This window comes from Phascolarctos cinereus, unplaced genomic scaffold, assembly GCF_003287225.1.
Source record: "Phascolarctos cinereus isolate Bilbo 61053 unplaced genomic scaffold, phaCin_HiC Scaffold_726;HRSCAF=1367, whole genome shotgun sequence".
In the NCBI taxonomy this organism is placed as follows: domain Eukaryota; kingdom Metazoa; phylum Chordata; class Mammalia; order Diprotodontia; family Phascolarctidae; genus Phascolarctos; species Phascolarctos cinereus.
Window position 1 is genome coordinate 172,436,107 of NW_027556098.1, and position 22,592 is coordinate 172,458,698.

Here is a 22,592-nt window from a genome sequence, read left to right on the forward strand (position 1 = left end):
CAGCTATCTCTATCTCTTCTTTCAATTCAAAATTTCAATATAACTTTAAATATGGGGTTTGGGGATGTTAAGCTGGAAAGTAACATTGATTTATTTGTTTTTTCTTTCTGCTAGCCTGAGAAACCTGTTTCATCAGGTAATGAACAACTGTTCTCCTCCCAACCAGTAACTTCCAGAGAGAGATTACTCATCCTATCATTAAAATTCCTCCAAATCATCTCTTCCTCTTCACATTGGATTAAAGTTTATGTCTTTGACCAGTAGATAGCTACTAAAAGTCAGGATTTTGGTTTGGACATTTTTCTGTGAATATACTTTCGAAATTGCAAGTTTGCCTTCCCAGTGTAGAGGAATGTGTTATTCTGGGGACATTCCTGCTTTAAGAAGTTCAATTTCTATATGTTAAATGAGGGGATTAGGTGAGACAATCTCTAAGGTCCTTCCAGCTCTAAGCTATATATGGTCCTAATGAATAAATTTTCACCTGATATCTTTCTACATGGTATATGGATAAAAGTAAGTGAAATTGGTGAAAGAACTTCTGAATAATTAGTGTGGCATGCTGTATGGCAAAGAATACTTCCTATACTGACTGGTATTGCATTATAGGGTATAGCCATAGCTATTAAAATATATTGGGGCAGCTAAGTGATGCAGTGGATAGAAAGCTGGGCCTGGAGTTAGGAAAACTCACCTTCGTGATTTCAAATCCAGCCCCAGACACTTACTAGCTGTATGACCCTGGGCAAGTTACTTAACCGTGCTTGCCTCAGTTTCCTTATCTTATAAAATGAGCTGGAGAAGGAAATGAAAAACCACTCCAGGATCTTTGCCAAGAAAATCCTAAATAGGGTCATGAAAACTCAGACATGATTGAAAAATGACTCAATAACAACAAAAATTAAAATATATTACTGTGTCAGTGGCCCTTTACTTTTGTGTGTGGTAGATCGATCACTTAGAGCTTAAAGAAATGGTGGAGGATCTCAGGTTCAATTTGTTATGTTGCTCGTGTGGGTAAAGAACAGAGCTCATTGTATCAGATGATCACTTTGTATATGTTGTTAGGCAGAGATCCCTGACCCTTCTTGAACATCTCAATTTGTGGATTTATTGAAAGGGAGAGATGGGCTAGAGGTCAATTACTTGGTCAACAAACATTTATTAAGCGCTACTATGCGTCAGACATTGGGGCAGCTATATGGATCAGTGGAGGGAGCATGGGCTTAAAGTTAGGAAGACCTGAGTTCAAATCTGGCCTCAGACACTAGTTGTGTGAACCTGGGCAAGTCACTTAACCTGTTTGCCTTAATCCACTGGAGAATGAATTGGCAAACCACTCCAGTATCTTTGTTAAGAAAACCCCAAATGGGGTCACGAAGAGTCAGACTCGACTGAACAATTGAATGACAAATGTGCCAGACATTGTGCTAAATCCTCAGGATATAAAGAAAGGCAAAAAAAATGTAATGGGGGAGATAACATGAAATAACTAAGCACATATAAAATATACATACATATGTGTGTGCATATAGAAATGTATGTATATGCTTTTATATATTAGTATGTGTATACATACGTACATAAAGTATTTGTATACTTTTGTACTTAGTATACATACTTATTTAATGTATATATAAGTACATATAAATTATATATGTATATATATACAAATAAGTATATATGAGTATACAATTTACCAAGTATATATTCATGGATATATACTAAGTATACTTATACATACACATATATATACATAATACACACACATACATCAGAGAGAGAGAGAGAGAGAGAGAGAGAGAGAGAGAGAGAGAGAGAGAGAGAGAGAGAGAAGGTAATTTCAGAGGGGAAGGTACTAGTAGTCTGGGGGAGGGCATTTAGGGTGGGGAGCAGAGTTCAGGGTGGGGATCATGGACCAGGAACAATTTCCTCACAAAACTAGCTTCGAATTGAATCTTGAAGGAAGCCAGAGAAACCAGGAGGTAGAGGTGGATATGATAAAGATTACAGGCATGAGGGATAGCCATTGAAAAGAAATGGCTAGATAGGAGATGGAATATCATGTAAGAAATACAAGTAGGCCAGTGTGCTGGATCCTAGAGTGTGTAGAGAACTGAAAAGCTAGGAAGGCACCAGGTTATGAGGAGCTTTAAAAGTCAAAAATAGGAGTTTATGAATATAGAAATTTTCTGATATTACAGTTGCTGCTTTTCATCTTGTACTATCATAACTGGGTAAGATGTTGTGATGGCAAGTTCGGGGCTGAATTGGATATACCACTGGGCAGAACAGACATCCAAATATGTAATCATTCTGAAGGGTATCATATATTTCATCAAATGGCAAGAGATACTTAGGCTTGAGTTGAATATTTGAGAAGTTTTAATTCTAGAAAACAAGAGGAACACTTGTTGTTCTTGTTTAATTGTTCAGTTGTGTCTGACTCTTCATGATCCCATGGACCATAGCACTATCCTCTATGGTTACCATAGCATATCTATCCTCCACTGTCTCTTGAAGTCTATCCAAGTTCATGTTCATTGTTTCCGTGACACTATCTATCCATCTCATCCTCTGCCGTCCCTTTTCCTTTTGCCTTCCATCTTTTGCTACATCAGGGTCTTTTCCAATGAGTCCTGTCTTCTCATTATATGGTCAAAGTGTTTAAGCTTCAGCTTTTATCTATTTTATCTTCCGCTGAATAGCTTGAATTAATTTCTTTAAGTATTGACTAATTCGATCTCCTTGCTGTCCAAGGGGACTCTCAAAAATCTTCTCCATTACCACAATTCAAAAACATCAATTCTATAGCGCTCAGCTTTCATCATAGTCCAACTCTCACAGCCATACATTGCTACTGGAAAAACCATAGCTCTGACTATATGAACCTTTGTCAGCAAGGTGATGTCTCTGCCTTTTAGTAGGCTATTCAGATTTGCCATCTGTAGTCACCATCTGCAGTGATCTTTGAGCCCAAGATTATAAAATCTGATACTGCTTCTATTTCTTGTCCCTCTCTTTGCCAGGCAATGATGGGACCAGTTGTTAAGATCTTAGTTTTGGTTTTTTTTTTTAATGTTAAACTTCAAGCCAGCTTTTTATACTCTCCTCTTTCACCCTTATTATTTTTTCTTCACTTTCTGCCATCAGAGTGGTATCATCTGCATATCTGAAAACATTGATATTACTCCCAGCATCATTAATTCCAGCTTTTGATTCATCCACCTAGCATTTTGCATGATGCACTCTGCATATAAGTAAATAAATAAGGTGATAATATATATCCTTGTCATACTTCTTTCTTAATCTTAAACCAATCAGTTGTTCCATGTTTGATTCTAACTGTTGCTTCTTGATCCTCTTACAAGCTTACTCAGTAAGATAATCTGGTACTCCCATCTCTTTGAGGATTTGCCTCATTTTGTTGTGATCCACACAGTCAAAGGCTTTAGTGTAGTCAATGAAGCAGAAGTAGATGTTTTTCTCGAACTCTCTTGCTTTCTCCGTGATCCAGCGGATGTTGGCAATTTGGTCTCTAGTTCCTCTGCCTCTTCAAAAATCAGCTTGCACTTCTACTAATTCTTAGTTCACATATTGCTAAAACTTAGGTGGCAGAATCTTAGGCAGAGCCTTACAGGCAGTGAAATGAATGCAATTGTTCAGCAATTTGAACATTCCTTGGCATTACCCTTCTTTAGGATTGGGATGAAACTGATCTTTTCCAATCCTGTGGCCACCGTTGAGTTTTACAGATTTACTGGTATATTGAGGGCAGCACTTTAAACACATCATCTTTTAGGATTTTAAATAGCTCATCTGGAATTCCATCATCTCCACTAACCTTATTGTTAGCAATGCTTCCTAAGGCCCACTTGATTTCATTCTCCCTGATTCATAGATCAGGAATCATACCATCATGGTTATTGGTGATATTAAGATATTTCGAGTATAGTTCTTCTGCATATTCTTGTCTCTTTTTCTTAATCTATTCCACTTCTCTTATGTCTTTACCATTTTTGCCTTTTATCATGCCCATTTTTATATGAAACATTCCCTTGATATCTTTAATTTTCTCATTCTATTGTTTTCTTCTATTTCTTTGCATTGCTCAGTGAAGAAAACCTTATCTCCTTGCTATTCTCTGGAATTCTGCATTCAGGTGGGTATATTTTTCCTTTTCTCCTTTGCCTTTTACTTTCCTTCTTTCCTCAGCTATTTGTAAAGCCTCATCAGATAGCCATTTTGCTTTCTTGCTCTTCTTTTTCTTTGGAATGTTTTCTATTGCTGCCTCCTGTACAATATTACAAACCTTTATCCATAGTTCTTCAGCACTCTTATCAACCAGCTCTAATCTCTTAAATCTATTCATCCCTTACACTTCATATTCATAAACATATAACTTCTCATAAAACTTGTCACATTTGAGAAGTTTTAATTTCAGAAAGCAAGAGGAACACATAAGCCAAAATAATATAATAATGAAGTCCCTTAGTCAACTCTGTCTCTACAATGCATCCTTAACTTTCTCATTTCTGATAATCTGGTATCTTCAGTGGAAGGTTTTGGCTTAGATACAATTGTAGCACACCTTCTGAGCTATTTCTCCAACTTGGCAATAACAGTTTTGGAGGTTGGTTTCCCACAGGAGTTACTATTCTCATAGCTTCCATGGTTTCCCTGTGAGTCGACTAGCCCCCATTGGTGAGCTTACCTTTAATAATGAGTTAGTGAATATAACTGGCTCATAGGAAAGGCATTTGCTAAAATGGATATAGCAAGAACATTGTCTATAAAACATCTTTCCCTCCACCCCTACCTCTCACCTCCACTCCACCATCCTAACTGCCACATCCAGCCTGGGGCATACTCTTCCACAAATATGCACAACATTCATGGGAAGAATGAGCGCAAACTTCAGAGTACACTACTAGTGAGGCAGACATATAAAGGACATAGGGCGCTACAGCAATTCACACTGTCAGCCCCTATGCCCTTTCTTCTCTCATGGTGCTCCCATGCTGCTTTCCCCTGGGTGCAGCAGCTCTGCTGGAGCAGATTGTTTAATTGCGTTCCCTGGCTTTCCTCCTCTCTGTAACTCAGGCCTCAACTGCTAGAGCTGGTTGTCCCTTGAATTCTTACTCTGCTCTTTTCTCTGTGACCATAGATCACACTCTTGGAAGCTGCTTCTTGTGTCCGTCTTCTGGTTCTGCTGTCTTCTGCTAGGTGAGTAACTCCATTGCAAAATTCATATAACCTAGAAGGGAGGAAAGCGAGGGAAGAGAAGAGCACGCACCTCTGGTAAAGGCTCAGGGGCAACATTGAATTCTTGTGCTGAATGTTCTTTTGAACTGTCAGGCTCAGTTCTCATAAAGGCCATTGGAGAATGGCCAGTCTTTTTGCTAGCCAGTGGCCAATAGCCCTTCTAATTCTGTTGACAGAACTTCATTTTTCACAAAGGGATAACAAAGCAAGCCATTGTACCTCATGCTAATATATTGTCATCTGACTGTTAGAATTTTTAGTGTGTACATTTGTACCTCAGGAATTAGCAAATGCTATAAATCAGGGCTTGATATATTTTGTTTTTATTATCCAGATTTAAAAAAAGTGATGAAGAAAATGGGAATATTGCAGATTAAACTTAAAAAGATATCTTGTAATTTTCAGAGAGCCAGTTGTTAAATGTTAACCTAGTGCCTTTTGTTATCTATTGCCTAGTACCTATTGTTATCTGTTATTTTCTGTGATTACATCAACTGAGAGGAAGGAGAGAAGGGGATAGACCAGTTCCCCTCCACTGCACAATCATCAATATCTACTGTCTGCTTCCCTTTCTTTACACATAGGAAGATTTTTTAGGGGGTGGCTTTTTTAAAAAAATATGTTATCTGTTAAGCTGTATGTATAAAAGGGTTAGTTTTATAAGTGAGGACATGCACAAGAAATGAATAGATTTAGAAGTCCCTAGTTCTGGGTGGCCTATGTGGCAGGTTCTCTGACTAATGACAGGATCCTTCCCATGGGGAAAGGGAGTAGTCTTAGAAGACTAGATTAGTTGTGCAACAATGGTGGGAGCCTATGACCCAAATTGCTACTGAGTGCTTTGCTGTTAGTGTTGGTGGCTCTTTGTTGTGGACACAAACACGCAAGACATACTGGGGAACACTTAGTTTGTTCCCTGAGTGGAGAGAACAAGAGAACAGGAGAAAGACATAGGAGGAAAAGTTCTTGTGGAGTTCAATCCATGACGTCTTCTCTGTCTCACCATGGAAAAAGTTTTCTCCTTCTTCTTACTCATTTGTTCTGTGTTAGCAGAATTAATGTGAAGAACACCAAGAAAATCCCATCATTGCTCAGGGCTGAAGTACAATTGATTGGAAACCTCCATGTCCATGTCCTTCCAGGCCCTGTGCCTCCCACTCCTGAGACTCAGCTCTGCCGTTTTTTTTCTGAACTGATAACCATGTCCCAAAGGCAGATTTTTAGATTGCAAACTTCTCCAGGGCAAGGGGCATTTGTTCTGAGCTGCCCTGATCCAAGGGAAGGTAGTGCTATACACAGAGCGCCTGAAGAGATGCCCTTTGACTGACTTTATTTTTATGAGGTCCATGATTTCTGGATTGAAATATATGGGCAGCATGATAACAAATGCAAGGGAAACACACCAGGTCTTTAATCCTGGTCATGGCCGAGCCCACTAAGAAAGATGGTGCCTTCAACCTTAAGGCATTCTGATAGTATTTTCTCTGATTTATTTTCTTTTCACAACCAAGAAGCAAATAAAATATTTTATCACCTTTTGGGTAGACTTGGTGTCTTTTTCTTCATTTCATTGCATTCTGGGTCTATAAAAACCCCTTCCCTTTCTGTTTTCAATAATTTAAGCATAGGCATCTGCTGGCTCTTTCACATTTAAACTCAGAACTCTTTCTCATGCAAGGTATTTCAAGCTTCAGGAAAAACAGACCTTTTTTGTGTGCCGAAAATATGAACATGTCTGGGATGACATACATCAGACAGGGAGAGGCTTTGAATAATAACTATAAAAACATGTCTTTGAATGTCATCTTTGGTGAAGCAGATATTTAAGAAGATGCCAGGCATTTAGGGATTGGGGAAGAAAAGGAGAGTTACTTTTATGTATTGGTTTAAGGTGTGGGGGGGAAGGACTATTATAATAATAGCTCACATTTATATAGTCCTTTAAAATTCAGAAAGGGCTTTCCCACAACAACGCCGTGAGATAGTGCAGGTAATAATTATCCTCATTTTACAAATGAAGAAACTAAGGCCAAGAGAGGGGGGATAACAGCACAGCATCCCGTCAGTGTCAGAGCCAGAGTCCCAGGACAGACGATCTTTCCAGTTTCACGAAAATGTGCAATATGATTGCTAACAATCTATCATGAAAACAAGTTGTCTGTTGTGAGGATTCTATTTAGAAATTAATTAGAAATCCCAGTCTATGAGTTACTTGACTAATGAAGGATTCTAAGAGATGAAGGTGAGGAGTGGATCCATCTCAGTGCATGCTAGGTTCTTTTTTTTAACAGCTGGCTATAACTTGGGAGCATAACTTCACCCGTTGTTTTTGGTAGTCCTGCTTGTATAGTAAGTTATCAGTAACAATATGTTCTCGGGCTAGTCATCTTGATTGCAGCAATGACTACTTTATTGCAGATGTTAATAATAGTATAATATAGATAATAATATTAGTGATATAGGTAATAGTCAAGTTCCATTCAGAGTACTCTAGGGACATTTGAGGAAAGGGAGTGTTCTTCTACCTGGGAGAGCCACAGAAGAGTGAACCAGGAGACAGTCACACCTGATCTTCAGTCCTAAAGTGGGGGAAAGGAAATAAACATTCATGTAGTGGTTCAACAACCTTGCAAGGTAGGTGCTATTATTACCCCCATCTTAAGGTTGAGGAAACTGAGATAAATTAAGAGGTTAAATGACTTGCCCAGGGTTACAAAGCTAGTAAGTATCTGAGGTTGGATTTGAATTCAGGTCTTTGTGATTCTAAGTCCAGCACTCTATCCAGTGCTCTACCTAGTTGCTTAGCAAAATAAGGATTCTTTTCCTTAGGTAGAGATGAGTAAGGCATTCGTTTGAGATATGAGGGGAAGCCTGCGCAAATAAAAAAGAGGAAGGAGATGGCACCTAGGGTTCAAGCCAGGTCTAGTCCAGTTTGACTGAAACATAGGCAGGCAGGCAGACAACAAGCATTTATTAAACACTTGCTGCATGCCAGGCTCTGGGACATAAATACAAGCAAAAAAGAAAAACAAATGTGAAATAAAGTTGAGCAAAGTAGGTTAGAGTCAGATTGTGGAGGCCCTGAAAAGCCAAGGCTATGGTGTGTCTTTTCCTATGTGCACCAAAGGTTTTTGAGAAAGGGTCAAGTATGGTCATATTAACACATAAGGAAAATGACTTTGGTAGCTAGGAGAAAGATGGATTAAAGAAGCATGGGACCAATTTGGGGCTAATTATAATGATATAGGAGAGAAGTGACGAGGATTTGTACCAATATGGCAGCATTGTTGGTGGAGAGAAGTTCACTGTTTTTATAATAATACTATGTTCACAACTGGTCATAGCACTTCAGACTTTCTCTGACCAGACCTGATTATAGTGTGACTACTAAATCCCCCGGTCTGAATGCTACACTTTCATTAATCATTCTAGCCTAAGATGGCATGGATTTTTTTTAGTAGACACACCACTCCTTTGGTTCATATTCATTTTGTGATCAAATAATATACCCAGAGTATTTTCACCAGCTGGGTCATAGAGTCAGAACCTTATAGCTAAAAGAGATCCTAGGTGTCTTCTAATTCAACCCCCTCTTTTTATAGATGAGAAATCTCAGGCCAAGAGAAGTTAGGTGATGTGCCCGAGGTCACACGGGTAGTAAATGGAAATGTCAGGTTTTGATGCAGGTTCTCCAATTTCAAATATAGTGCTCTTTCTGTTGTTCCCCTCAGTGCAGTTGATTTGGGAGAATCAGAATGTATGACTTTAAGTCTTTGTTAAATTTAAATTTAATGGTTTTGGTCCTTTTTCCCCCAACTTACTGAGATAGCCTTAAAGATCTCTTAATCCATTTCTATCATATAGCTTTATTTCTCAAGTGACATTTGAATTTTTGGAAAAGTATACCATCTTTCTCTTTATACTAAAAAAAAAATTAGATGGGACAGGGCTAAGAGCAGATTAGTATGGTATGCCACTACAGACTTTTCTCCAGCAACATACTTTGCATATGATGGCCAACTAGCTGGAAATCCATTTTTATATACTGTCTTCCAGTCCACATTTCTCTGTTCTATCCACAAGGATTTCATGAGAAACTTAGTGAAATGCCATGCTAAAATTGGGATGTATCTTTCACATTTCTCTTATCTATCGGACTATAGGAATAGGAACTAAACCTGTGATTTCATTGCTCTAGGGAACTCCCAGATAAAGAAACTCCCTCTACCATGGCTGAGAAGTGAAATGACTTGGCCAGGGTCACATAGCCATTAGAGATAGAACTTCAAATAAGGTCTTCTTGACTTTAAGGCCAGCTCTCCAACCATTACACAATACTGTCTCATGTCAGACCATAACCCTATTTTATTATTTTTTTTCATGACCGTATTTTAAAAGTAAATGAGATTCACTGGGTATGGCTCTTTCGTATTCAACTCATCTTGACTCTTCATGAACAACTCTCAAATGCTCACAAGCCATCTATTTAGTCATCTATTCCAGAATATTTCTGGGCTTTAGTTTTCAGAATCTATTTTCGCTCCTGTTTTGAACACTGCCATTTGCCTCACCTTGAGGTGTCATGATTTCTCAGAGATGACCAGCCATAATTCTTCCATTGTGTCAGCAAGTTCTTTCAGTAGCTGGGCTATGATTCATGGCAGCCTGGAATCTGGAGCTCATTTGAAGCAGAGAGATAGGTGTTCTATTATTAACTCCTTGACTGTCTTGGGCTTCGATTAATGATGCGTCTTCTGTTTTTTTTCAGTTTGACGCCTTTTGCTCCTTCAGATTTCACTTTCCAGTCCAAGTTGCACTTTCCCTGTGCTTCCTTGAGCAATTGGGAGTAGTTATTTTCACCTGGTATCCCTCAATTCCTGCTGGTTCAGTCTGACTGGTCAGCTTCCACTGAGTGAAATCTTCTCATTCTGCCTTCTGCCTCATAGCAGGATTTTGTTTCTACACTTGGTAGTTGCTGTTTGAATGGGGGAATCACAGCACTTTCATTTCTTTTAGGAGATGCTAGAATAGGGATTCTCAGTCTGGGATCCCCAGACACCCAGGGGTTCATGGATTTCAAAGAGTACATGAACTTGAATGGGAAAAAAATACATGTTTTCATTAAATTCTGACTGAAACTGAGCATTTTTGAAAATTATGAATGTAGGCAACAAACCAGAGTAAGTGTTGGTAGTACTTGTATGACTTTGTTACCATTAGACGTCATAGATATTTTCAGATTACATTACAGTTGTTACAGATATCTTGAAGTATCATTCACGTTCATCATGATTTTGAAATTACTGTAGTTATTAGGGAGACCTGCCGCTAGATAGATATATATGTGTGTTTATCACAAATTTATTTCTAAAATGTTTTGATAACTATTTCAATATACTTTTTAATAATCTTATCTATTTCATTTTATGCATTTTAAAACATTCTTAAAAAAACAAAAAAGCAAAAAAAATTCTAAGAAGGGACCCATAGGCTTCACCAGACTTTTGAAGGGAGTCTATGACATAAAAAAGATTAAGAACTCTAACTCGAGATATTTCTTGTTAACCTGGTTGTCTTAACAGTTAACTATATAGCATTTTAAGAAAATCCCTATAAGTGGTTCTCTCACTTCTATCCCAAGAGAACAGAGTGTACTTGTATTCACAACTCGCTTAGTCAGTTACCTCTTACACCCTAATAATCCAGATGGGAGACAACATTCATAGCCTTACCAAAGGAATATCTCATACAAACATATATGTGTGTGTGTGTGTATATATATGTGTGCGTGTGTGTGTGCGTGTGTGTGTGTGTGTGTGTGTGTATAGTAGAAACCTTCCTCCCTCCCATAATACATTGATTATACCTGTCTGTTGCTGATACATTAGAGGTTAGATGATACTTTGTTAAATCTCTGGCTAAAAACTGCACCCTTCTCTTTATCCTTGCTACCTTCCTCCCTCAATCCCCCCCCCAAAAAAAAAAACCCTCCACAAAAAGCACAAAACACTTTGGGTTGAAACGTCTCATCTGTTTTCATCCTCAGTAGAATTATTTTTGAAGTTCTGAAGTGAATCAGTTCAGCTGTGTTTGTATTTTCTGGAGCATGAAAAATGGTGTTTCATTTATTAGTTGGGGAAGAGATGGGAACCAGATGCACAGCTTGGCTTTTCATATTGCAGGTGGAGTTGGCAGCACTGGCAGTTAGAGAAATGATCCCCAAGCTTGTGAGCTGAGTAAATTGGATCAGCATAACAGAGAGGGAGCAAACTTGGAATATGGCGGCACCATCTTTATGGTTACATTTCTAATTGTACTACATTTGTTGGGAAATGGCTTTTATTTTTCCATTGTTGGACTTTTTCTCTTCACTTCTTTCTTTCAAGTTCTCTGCCAGTTGGCTGATATGGGCAGGAACTCTCTAAACTGGTAGGGGTTCTGCCTTTAGTTTCATGGCAGGCAAGAGATATATTTATGACATTTAGTCACCTTGGTTTTGCATTCTTCCATCTGGCTATTTCCTGCTGTCTCCTATTCCCCTTCATTTTGTTTCTTTGAGAGCCAGAGGTGTCATTTTTTTTTTGGCCAGGAAAATACATGTAAATTATTTTTAAGTGGCAGTGAAACAACACATGAATTGCTTTTTGGCTTGAGGATGGGAGAGCTTTCAAAGTTAGCAGTAGGACACTTTCCTATGTGATGTCTAAGGGATTGGAATTGCTAATAGCTGTGAACAAATTTTGTGCCTTTTGGGTATATCATTATCCATTTGCTGCATTGAACTGCATGAGCAGGCATATTTGCAAAGCCATGTTTACAGAATTCATAGAATTTTATCCAGACCTACCATCTAAAGTAAAACTGGGTACTTCTAGTGTTCTACTCTGTCTCCCTATAGTGTGGTTATCTTTTCACAATAAAAGATAAAATTTACTTTCCAGTTAAACTCAGTAGATACTAATATCATAGGATCATACATTTAGGACCCAAAGGGACTTTAGGAGTTTAGTACAATCCCTTCATTTTATAAATGAGTAAACGGAGACCTGGAAATATGAAGTGATTTGCCCAAAGGTATTCAGGAAGTAAGTTGCAGGGATGTGAATTGAGCCCAGATTCTCTGCCCTCAAATCCAACTGTCTTTCTACTGTACTGCATTGCCTCTCCAATTACTGTCCCCATTATTACAGATGGGCAAACTGAGGCTCTTAGAAATTAATTGCCTATGGCTGTAAAGCCAACAAACATCAGAGGTGGGATTCAAACCTTGATCTTCCTGATGCCAAATCCAGGAATGTTAAATCTGTTCACTATATCACACTGTCTTACTAGGTTTCCAAGATTATGTGTCCAAAATTATTTTTTGGTCATAGCCTATCATGGGATAAACAGCTAAAGACTCAGGAACAATAAGAAATATTTTTTGGCCCCAATATAACCTGTACATTTTTAAAAAGGTTTATTGAAGCCTTTTAAATAGGTTTAATAGGAATGTATATGTATAACCTACATCAGATTGTGCACCATCTTGGGGAGGGAGATTGGGAAGGAGGGGGAGAAAAATTTAAAACTCAAATGCCTATGGAAGTGATTGTTGATAAATTAAAATAGATTAATAAAAAAAAAACACTCCATTAACTTTCTTATATGTACCACCCTATCCCCCATAGAATCAAAAATTTCAGTACTCTTCATATTCTGGAAACAAAACTTGTTTTTTTTTTTTTTTGGCAAAGCAATTGGGGGTAAGTGACTTGCCCAAGGTCACACAGCTAGTACGTGGCAAGTGTCTGAGGCCATGTTTGAACTCAAGACCTCCTGACTCCAGGGCTGGTGTTCAATCCACTGCACCACCTAACTACCCCTAAATATAATTTATTTCAAAAGTGACTTCTTATTTATCAATCTGCCATTTAATTACTTTAAAACACTCTCTTTTACTGGTCCTATCCAAAAGGTTCAAAACACTGTATTCTCTTTGTATCTCACAATTAATCAAAAGACAAATCAGTGGCACAAAGTTTGCAGGATGTAATTTAGTTGGTCTGAAAGAACAAAGGCTTAGGGTTGATTTGCATCCCATGACGTGCACAACCAGCAGTAGGTCACTTTACTCAAAAAAAAAATTTTATAACTTGGACACTTTCCTGCTTGTGCAAAGATACTGCAGAGAGGATCTTTGAAACCAGAAGAATGTTTTATGAGGTACTAGGAACCAGCGTATCTTCTTTTTCAACCTAGCAAATATTGCTTTCCTTAATACTGTTACTAGTGTGCCCTGTCAAGAAATTCATCCGTTGATAGACTTGCCTTCCTTAAATGTGCTTTTAACCTTCAGAAACAGGATGAAACCTATCTCTTTGAAAGCTTTATGCAATGGGAATTACTTTTTAACTAGTTTATATATAAGACAGTACATCCTCTCAACTTTCAAATCCTGACCTACCACAGTGACGAGGGGAGCAACATTTCTCATCATTTTTTTTTCATGATCCTGTCTCCTTTTAGTGCCCCTCTCCTCCTGCAATTATTTTCCATTCCCTCAAGCTATGATTCTATGAAGTATTTTGAAGGATTGCTTTCCTCTCAGTTTTTGTTTTCTTCTCTCACCTCCAAGTGCTGGTCTTTCAGGAAGTGGAGAAAGGAAAGCTTATGCATCAGATTACAAGAAAGGATTAGAGGAAGTCTCAATTTCTGGGAGCGTAATTATGGGTCTTCACTGGGGATTAGTATGTTCTGCAATTATGCAGATGACTTTCCACAGCAATACAACATACTTCACTTCTCAAGTGAAACCCCACGGATACCTTCGATATGGAATTGTCTGACAATGTTATTATGATTGCCCAAATTTGGAACTTTGGTCTGTGAATAAAAGATAAAAATGGCTTGTTATGAGGGCATATTAGATTGAAATAGGGCTATGCTATTGCTCAGTTTAGCTAATATAATATAATCATAATTTATTTCCCCATATCTATGTCTGGCACATACTTGATTAGAAGGTTAATGAATACTTACAAGTCATTCTCCTCATCCCCTCCCCCACAAAATTATGGATTTCTAGGAGTTCATCACGAAAACATGGATAATAGAGAGTTACCAGAAAGTCTTAGTCTCCATAGAAGAAAAACTGTATGATGGCAGTAAATAAGATGTGACATATTGCCATTGGTTGGGAGATGGAAGAGGAGGAGTCAATTAGGGCACCACTGATCAATTGATTTTCCTCCCAGCCCAGTTTCTGATATCATAGAAGGTAAGGGGCAGGTAACCAACACACCAAGATATTGAGGTCTTATATCAGAGATTCCCAACTTTTTTGTGTCAAGGACTTCTATATTAGTTTAGTGAAGCCTAGTTAGTGAATCCTATAATAACGGCTTATTACCCACATTCATAATTGAGGGAAATGCTAAATTTCAGTTAATAAAAATAAACATGTAACTTTTTGCCCATCCAAATGCTCCCTTTAAAACCTATCCATCAATGCAGGTTAAGAACCCTTCTTTGATGACATGCAAAGATGTTCCTGCTCTTTAATAAGTGTGAAGAAGTCTTTATTCAAGCTTGATAGAATTAGAGGACATTTGTCTCTGAAGTATCAGCCGTACTGTTGGTGACCCTTTATAAAGCAGGACACACTAGCTGGGGAATCCTGGTCAGTGAATCAGCTGGGGCAGTTACAAGGGATGAGACAAAGCTCTGTCAACAACAACAACAAAAAAGAGAATCAAAGATGGAAGATCCCTGCCCTTGAGAGGAGTTAATTCCTATGATTGTAGATGAGGCTTCCTTTCCCCCATCCACCATACCTCGAACCTGGCACTAGCTGCCCCCCTTGCTATACCAATTCCATCTTGAGCACAAAAGAGCAGCATAAAATATCATCTAAGACATATATGGCTAAGAAAAAAGGTTGACTGCCTTAAAGTCAGAAGCCTTTCATTAAGTTCAATTCCCAACGATGTCATTCTTATGTGACTTAGAGCAAGTTGTTACTTCATCTCCTCCCTAGACCTCAGTTTATTCATCTGTAAAAAGATTGAACTAAATTATTTTTGTCATTCTTTCTAGTCCCAGCGTTCTGTGGTTCTAAAATTCTGGGGACAATTTAGGCAAAATGCACAAAAAGCCAAACAGTTGGACATAGCACTTAACTGGTTGCAAAAGTTAATAAAGCATACTTTTATTGCAGTTCATGTCTCCAGTCCAACTAATCTGTACATTAACTAGATGCTAATGTTAACTCCTGAAAGAATAGCCAGAAATCAGCACTATGGTTGTCACTAAGTTGGAATGTTCAGAGAATAATGTTCTTTCCCTTTTCAAATTTCTCATTGCATTTTTCCTTTTTCCCTTAGTATCGTCATTATTTGTGTACCCACTTCTCTCCCTCCATTAAATTGCTAGCTCTCTGAAGAAGGATCTCTGTTCCACTTGTCTGTTGTATGCACTAGCATCTGAACCTATATATAGGTAGGCATTTTGAATATATTTGTTGAATTGAAGTAGAGACAAATTAGTAACAGTACTTGTGAAGAGCCAGATCCCCTTCTCTTGCTTTCATGAAACGCTGGTTGTGACAAACAAGCCAGGATGAATAGCCCAGTTTTGTACTCAGGTTTTCTATTTCACTGCTGTTTTTCCACTTGGCCAAAAGGTCCATCAAAAAGGTTTGGATATTCCAGCAAAAGAAGTCTGGCCTTGGAGTCAGAAATACTTGAGTTCAAATCCCATCTCAGAAACTAGCTGTGTTCACCTTGTGAAATCAATCACTGAGTTCTTCCAAACCTCAGTTTGCTTATATGTATAATGGAGATAATAATAACACGTAATTCACAATGCTGTTGAAAATCTCAAATTAGACAGTATACGTAAAGAGCTTTGCAAACCTTAAAGGAATACATGAATGTCAGTTATTATATCAAGCAAGCTAATTCAGATGTCTAAGGAAAAACTTCAATTTTAGGTAACTGGCAATGAAGAAGTTTCTTTGAGAGCATATACCTATAAGACATCACACTTTTATTAATGACAGTGAGAAAAGGAACTTTGTTGTTTAGAATTATAGGAACCTGGAGTTTGGGAATACCGTCCCTTTTGTAACTTGCAAGTGGGTGGATTTTGAGTTGCCTTACTTTGCTTTTGGAAGATTTAATCAGCATTTCTGTCAAACAAGAGAAATGTCCTAGCTTCTGAGAAGACACCTTGTCAGTCTTGATAAATACAGTTAAGGTGATGTTAGGCCCCATGTGAAGAAGTGAGGCGAATACTTTTTTTGATTGGAATACAAAAAGACAGATTTACTCCACGCTTTGCAAGCTGTTTTCCCTCCATGATTCAGCAGGTATCGTGGTTGTAGATACAGGGTTATGTGCAGGTACACAGGGGAAACCAGCCTGATTTAATGCGTCTTTGCTCTGGGATGTAATTCATCTGAAACAGTCAGACTTACTGTTTTAAGGATGGGGAAAGTACAAACTTAAAGCCCTCCCTGTTTCCTTCTCTCCTAATATTCATCTGTCCTTTCTCCTTTAGATTTTGATCTTGCCTGAAAAAATATAAAACAAAATTGTTTTTAGATTATCTCCTGGCTAATCAAAGTTTGGGGAGAGGGGGATAGTGTCTACTTGATCTAACCCCAAGGAATTCCAAATCTGGAGGCAGAAAGGCAGCTAGAATACAAAAAAGTATAGTTGGGAGAGTTTTGAGATACAGATGAGTCAGAGGTAAATATTAACCAAAACTTGTGGTTGTTAAGAAACTCCTTTTTTTTTCTTCTCTTAGAACAAAGGTCAAAATCATATTCAGCCAGCACAGTTTTTTTCAACTTACTTTATTTTTAATTTATGGAATAAAACAAACATTTTCATGACATAATATAATAAAAAAAAGATGATTGCACATGAAACTGTAAATCTTTTATGTACAACTTGCTATTCCTTTTAAATATGTCATCCAGTTATCATGTAAATTTCTTTTTTCCCCGTTTTTTCCCTCCCCAAGCTAGAGATGGTTACCATTAGGCACAGATATGTGTATATGTAAAATTATTCTATGCATATTCTATTTATCAATTCTTTCTCTAGATGCAGATATGTCTTTTGTAGTTAATTTGGGTATTTATAATAGTCAAAATGACTTGGTCCCTCAAAGTCATTCTTAAAACAATATCGCTGCTACTATATACAATATTCTCTTGGTTCTACTCATTCTGTTCTTCATTATTTTGTGCAAGTCTTTCCATGCTTTTCTAAGATTATTGAGCTCATCATTTCTTATAGCACAGTAGTATTCCATTGCAGTTATTTACCACAACTTGTTTAGCGATTCCTCAATTGATGGGCATTCTTATTCTTTGCCACTGCAAAGAGAGCTGCTAGAATTATTTTAGAACATATAGGTTCTTTTCCTTTTTCCCTAATCATCTTTGGAAATACACCTACTAATGTTATTGCTCAGCTAACTAGACTGCAGATGTATAGGCCAAGCATCCTGGGATGATTCTGGCTGTTCTACAGGAACAATTCTGTAACACTTAACTGAGAAGACATTCAGCCAAGGTTGTGTCTAGAGTATTCCCCCTAGCCCCATCCCACCTTTGTTAACTGGCTCCTGAAAGCAAGGCCAGGTTAAGATTGTGACGAGTGTGGCCACTGTTTTGAGCTAAGGATTGCTAACCCTAGAATTTGGGGCCATCAGGTGCTTATGCATATCTCTTCTGAGTTCACTGTTGCTCAGTTTCGTGCAGGTTCCTCCATTTCTTCCTCAAGAGTAACCTACGTCTTGAGAGTAACAGTCTTTGTTTTGTTTTGTTTTGTTTTGGGGGGGGGGTTTGTGAGGCAATCAGGGTTAAGTGACTTGCCCAGGATCACACAGCTAGTGTCTTGTGTCTGAGGCCGGATTTGAACTCAGGTCCTCTGACTCCAAGACTGGAGCTCTATCTACTTCACCACCTAACTGCCCCTAGAGAGTAAGACAGTCTTAGAGACCAAGGAAACATAGATTAAAAACTAATTGGACATTAAGCAACCTAATCTTAAAGAATAAGTGAGTTAAAGAACAAATCATAGAAACAATAATTTCATTAAAGAGAATGATAATAATGAGACAACGTATCAAAACCTATGGAATATAGCAAAGGCAGTGATTAGAGGAAAAAGTCTCTCTCTAAATGCTTACATCAGGAAATTAGAGAAAGATCAGACTAATGAATTAGGTATGCAATTAAAAAAACTAGAAAAAGCACAAATTAAAAATCTTCAATTAGACACTAAATTGGAAATCCAAAAAAATTAAAGGTGAGATTATTAAAATTGAGAATAAAAAAAATTGACAGTCTTAGTAAGTTCTTAGGGTAGGGATTGAGAAAGATCTCAAGAATACAGCAGTCCTTCCAGAGGCTCAGAAGGTCCTATGGTGGCCAAATGTCTGAAGACTAAATGGAGAAACACTGGTGTTTAAAAGGAGCCAAAAATGGAGGAATATTCTTTTACAGTGCCTGGCCTCTAAGTTGGCAGTAAAGATAGGGCTTGAGATGACCATATGCCAGAATCTGGCACTTGTCTGGAGCTCCAGCTGTCCAGTCTCAGAAATACTCTAGAACTAAAAGGTCTCTCCCCAAATCAGGCATGCTCCTGCATGTTAGCTGGCAGACACCAGACATCAGCAGAGGCTGATCTGTCTGGAACTACATCTAAGAACCTATTGAAGATTTAATGTCACCAGTTAAAAATTCTGGAAGATTTCCTTCCTATCTTCATTCATTCAGCAAACTTTTATTAAATACCCAGGATTTGCAGTGCATTATACTAGAAAGTAAGGAGGATTCAAGAGTTGAATAAGATAGACTGACAAAAGAACTTACACTCTAGGAAGGATGGTGAAACAAGTATATTTAACTATAATATAATGAAATAATGTAATACTTGTGTGAATTACAAGGGTAGCCGATTCAAAGTCCATGACTACTATATAGTCTGTTATAACATGTGATAAAGGGAACCCCAAAAGCTTCTTATGAAATAAATGAAAGACAGCTTTGTTTCACTTGGATCTTGCAAAAAGATTTTAAGTAACTAATAGAATTTGAGTTCTGCTTTCTCTATTTTCATTTCCCCTTCATTGTTTGTTACAATTGGCTGTCTTCTTGTGTTTATTTTGCACTAGAGCTTTGATGAATAAACATCAATTGTGATGATGATTGTTTGAAGGGTGCCACTGACAGTGCCCTAGTCCAGACATTTATCACCCCTCACTTGAATCATTTCAATAATTTCCTAACTGCTTTTGACTCCAGTCTTACCCTACCCCCCTTATGCCATTTCCAGTTTAGTCTTTTTTTAAAAAATTCCTTTTGTTTTATTTTCAATTCCAAATTCTCCCCCACCCCCTTTCTCTCCCCCACTCATTGAAAAAAACGAGAAAAACAAAACATATTATAAATATGTACAGTCGAACAAAATAAAGTCCTATATTAGCCATGTCAGAAGGAGGAAGGAAGGAAGGAAGGAAGGAAGGAAGGAAGGAAGGAAGGAAGGAAGGAAGGAAGGAAGGAAGGAAGGAAGGAAGGAGAAGGAAGGAAGAAGGAAGGAAGAAGGGGAAAAAGGAAGGAAAAAAGAGACAGAAAAGAAAAGAAAGCAGGCTTTAATCTGCATTCTGAGTTCATCATCCCTCTCTCAGAAGGCAGATCCATATTTCATCTTGAATTCTTTGGAATTGTGGTTGGTCATTCCGTTGATCAGAGTTCCTAAGTCTTTCAGAGTTGTTTATCTTTACAATATTGTTATTACTGTATAAATTGTTCTTGTTCTGTTCACTTTGCTTTGTATCAGTTCTTGCAAGTCTTCCCAGGTTTCTCTGAATCTAGCCTCTTCAGCATTTCAGACAGCATAATAATATTTTTTCACATTCATATACCATAATTGTTCAGCCATTCCCAAATAATGGGCACCTCCTCAATTTCCAGTTCTTTGTCATCACAAAAAGAACATGTTATATATATTTTTATACATATAGGTCCTTTCCCTCTTTCTCTGATCTATCTGGGATATAGAACTAGTAACAGGTCACTGAGTCAAAAGGGTATTATAGTTTAAAGATTTTTGGGGGCAAAGTTCCAAATTGCTTTCTGGAATGGATGCACCAATTCACAGCTCTACCAACAGTGCATTAATGTACCTATTTTCCCAAAGCATTTGTCATTTTCCTTTTTTTGTCAACTTTGCTAACCTGGTGGGTATGAGCTGGTACTTACGAGTTATTTTTAATTTGCATCTTTCTAATTATTAGTGATTTAGAGCATTTTTTCCCCATATGGCTATTGCTAGCTTGGGATTTCTTCCTCTGAAAGCTGCCCTTATAGCGTTTGACTATTTATCAAGTGGGGAATGATTCTTATTCATATAAAATTGACTCAGTTTACTATATTTTAGAAACAAGACCTTTATCAGACAAATGTTACGAATAATTTTTCCTCAATTTTCTGTTTCTCTTCCCATTTTGGCTGTATAAGTTTTGTTTGTGCAAAATCTTTTTAAAAATTCTATGTAATCAATTCCATCCTTATTACCTCATGTGGACCTCTTTATCTCTTGTTTGGTCATAAACTCTTCCACTATCCATGGACCTGACAGGTAATATCTTCCCTTCTCTGCTAATTTGTTTGTAAAAAGAACATAAAAGGATGTTACTTTTTATGTCTAATACATGTACTCATTTGGAGCTTGTCGATATATAGTATGAAATGTTGGTTTATAGCTAGTTTCTGCCAGACTGCTTTCCATTTTTCCCAATAGGTTTTTGTCAAATAATGACCTAGTGCCGAATTATTTGGATAATTATGGCTTTGTAATATACTTTGAGATCAGATACTGCTAAACTCCCTTTCTTCCCACTTAAAAAAATTAATTCCCTTGATAGTCTTGCCGTTGCGTTCCTCTAGATGAATCTTGTTATTATTTTTTTCCAGCTCGCTGAAGTAATGCTTTGATGGTTTGATTGATTATGGCACTGAATAGGTAAATTAATTTAGTAGTATTATCATTTATCTTATATTGGCTTGGCATATCCATGAGAAATTAATATTTCTCCAATTATTTGCATTTGTCTTTATGTGTATAAAGGTTTTTTTGTAATTGTGCTTATATAATTCCTGAGTGTGTTTTGGCAGATAGACTCCAAAGTATTTTTTGTACTCTCTAGTTATTTTAAATCACATTTCTTTTTTTTCTTCTATCTCTTCCTGTTGGATTTAACTGGAAATACACAGAAATGCTGATGATATGTGTGGGTTAATTTTACATCTTGCAACTTTGCTTAGGTTTTTTTTATTCTTTCAATTAGCTTTTTAGTTGACTTTCTCTATTTTTAGAGTCTTCTTAAGTAACCCATCATATCATGTACAAAAAAAGAGATCACTTTGTTTTTTGTCTGTGGTTATTCCTTTAATGTCTTTTTCTTGTTGTATTGCTCTAGCCAGCATTTCTAACAGCATATTGAATAGCAATGATGATAATATACATCCTTGCTTTACCTCAATCTTACTGGAAACGCCTTTAGCTTATCCTCATTATAGATAAATGCTGCCTCTTGCTTTTAGGTAGATACTACTTATCATTTTAAGGAAAGCTCCATTTATTCCTATGCTTTTTGGTATTTGTAACAAAAATGAGTTTGGTATCATATCAAAAGTTTTTTCTGCATCTATTGGTATAATTTTTGTTTTATTTGTTATGAATATGTTCACTTATATTTATATTTTTCCTAATATTGAATCAACCCTGCATTCCTAGTATAAATACAGCCTGGCCAAAGTATATGATCTTTGTGATATATTGTTTCCTAGCTAATATTTTATTTAGAATTTCTGCATCACTATTCATTAGAAATATTGCACTATAGTTTTTTTTATCTCTTTTGATTTTCCCTGGTTTAGGTATGAAAATATTTGTGCCATAGAGTAACTTTGTAGGACCCCTTTTTTCCTGTTTTATTTTCAAACAGTTTATATAGTATTGGAATTAATTGTTCTTTAAATGTTTAGTTCCTCTAAAGGGCTGGAGGGAAAAAAACAGATTTCTGATGATTAAAAAAATAGACCTCAGTACTACAGTTGCATGAACTTTCAGATGAGGTCACTGTATTATTAATTTAATGGAAATATTTTACTTTCTTGCAAGAACTTTCTCATTAAGAGGTATTAATCTATAAATGTTTTCAATGTTAAAATAAAAGATCAATAAAACTCAGTGCAAAACATTAAAAAGAAAAAAAGAAAGAAACTGAAAACTAGAGAAGGTTGGTAATCTACTTAACCTAACTAT

At 37.1% G+C, this 22,592-nt stretch overlaps 1 protein-coding gene across 14 annotated transcripts in view; it reads left to right on the forward strand.

Annotated features, from left to right (window-relative positions):
- The window catches only part of LYPD6B (LY6/PLAUR domain containing 6B), a 216,965-nt gene that overhangs the window by 157,917 nt on the left and 36,456 nt on the right, over window positions 1-22,592 (forward strand). For 9 of the 14 annotated variants that reach the window (XM_078146842.1, XM_078146841.1, XM_020984748.2 and 6 more), the window contains one exon: window positions 5,168-5,226. The exons of the other annotated variants lie outside the window; for them this stretch is intronic. The gene's annotated coding sequence lies outside the window, so the exon portion shown is untranslated. The remainder of the gene's footprint in view (window positions 1-5,167; window positions 5,227-22,592) is intronic. 14 annotated transcript variants of the gene reach the window in all.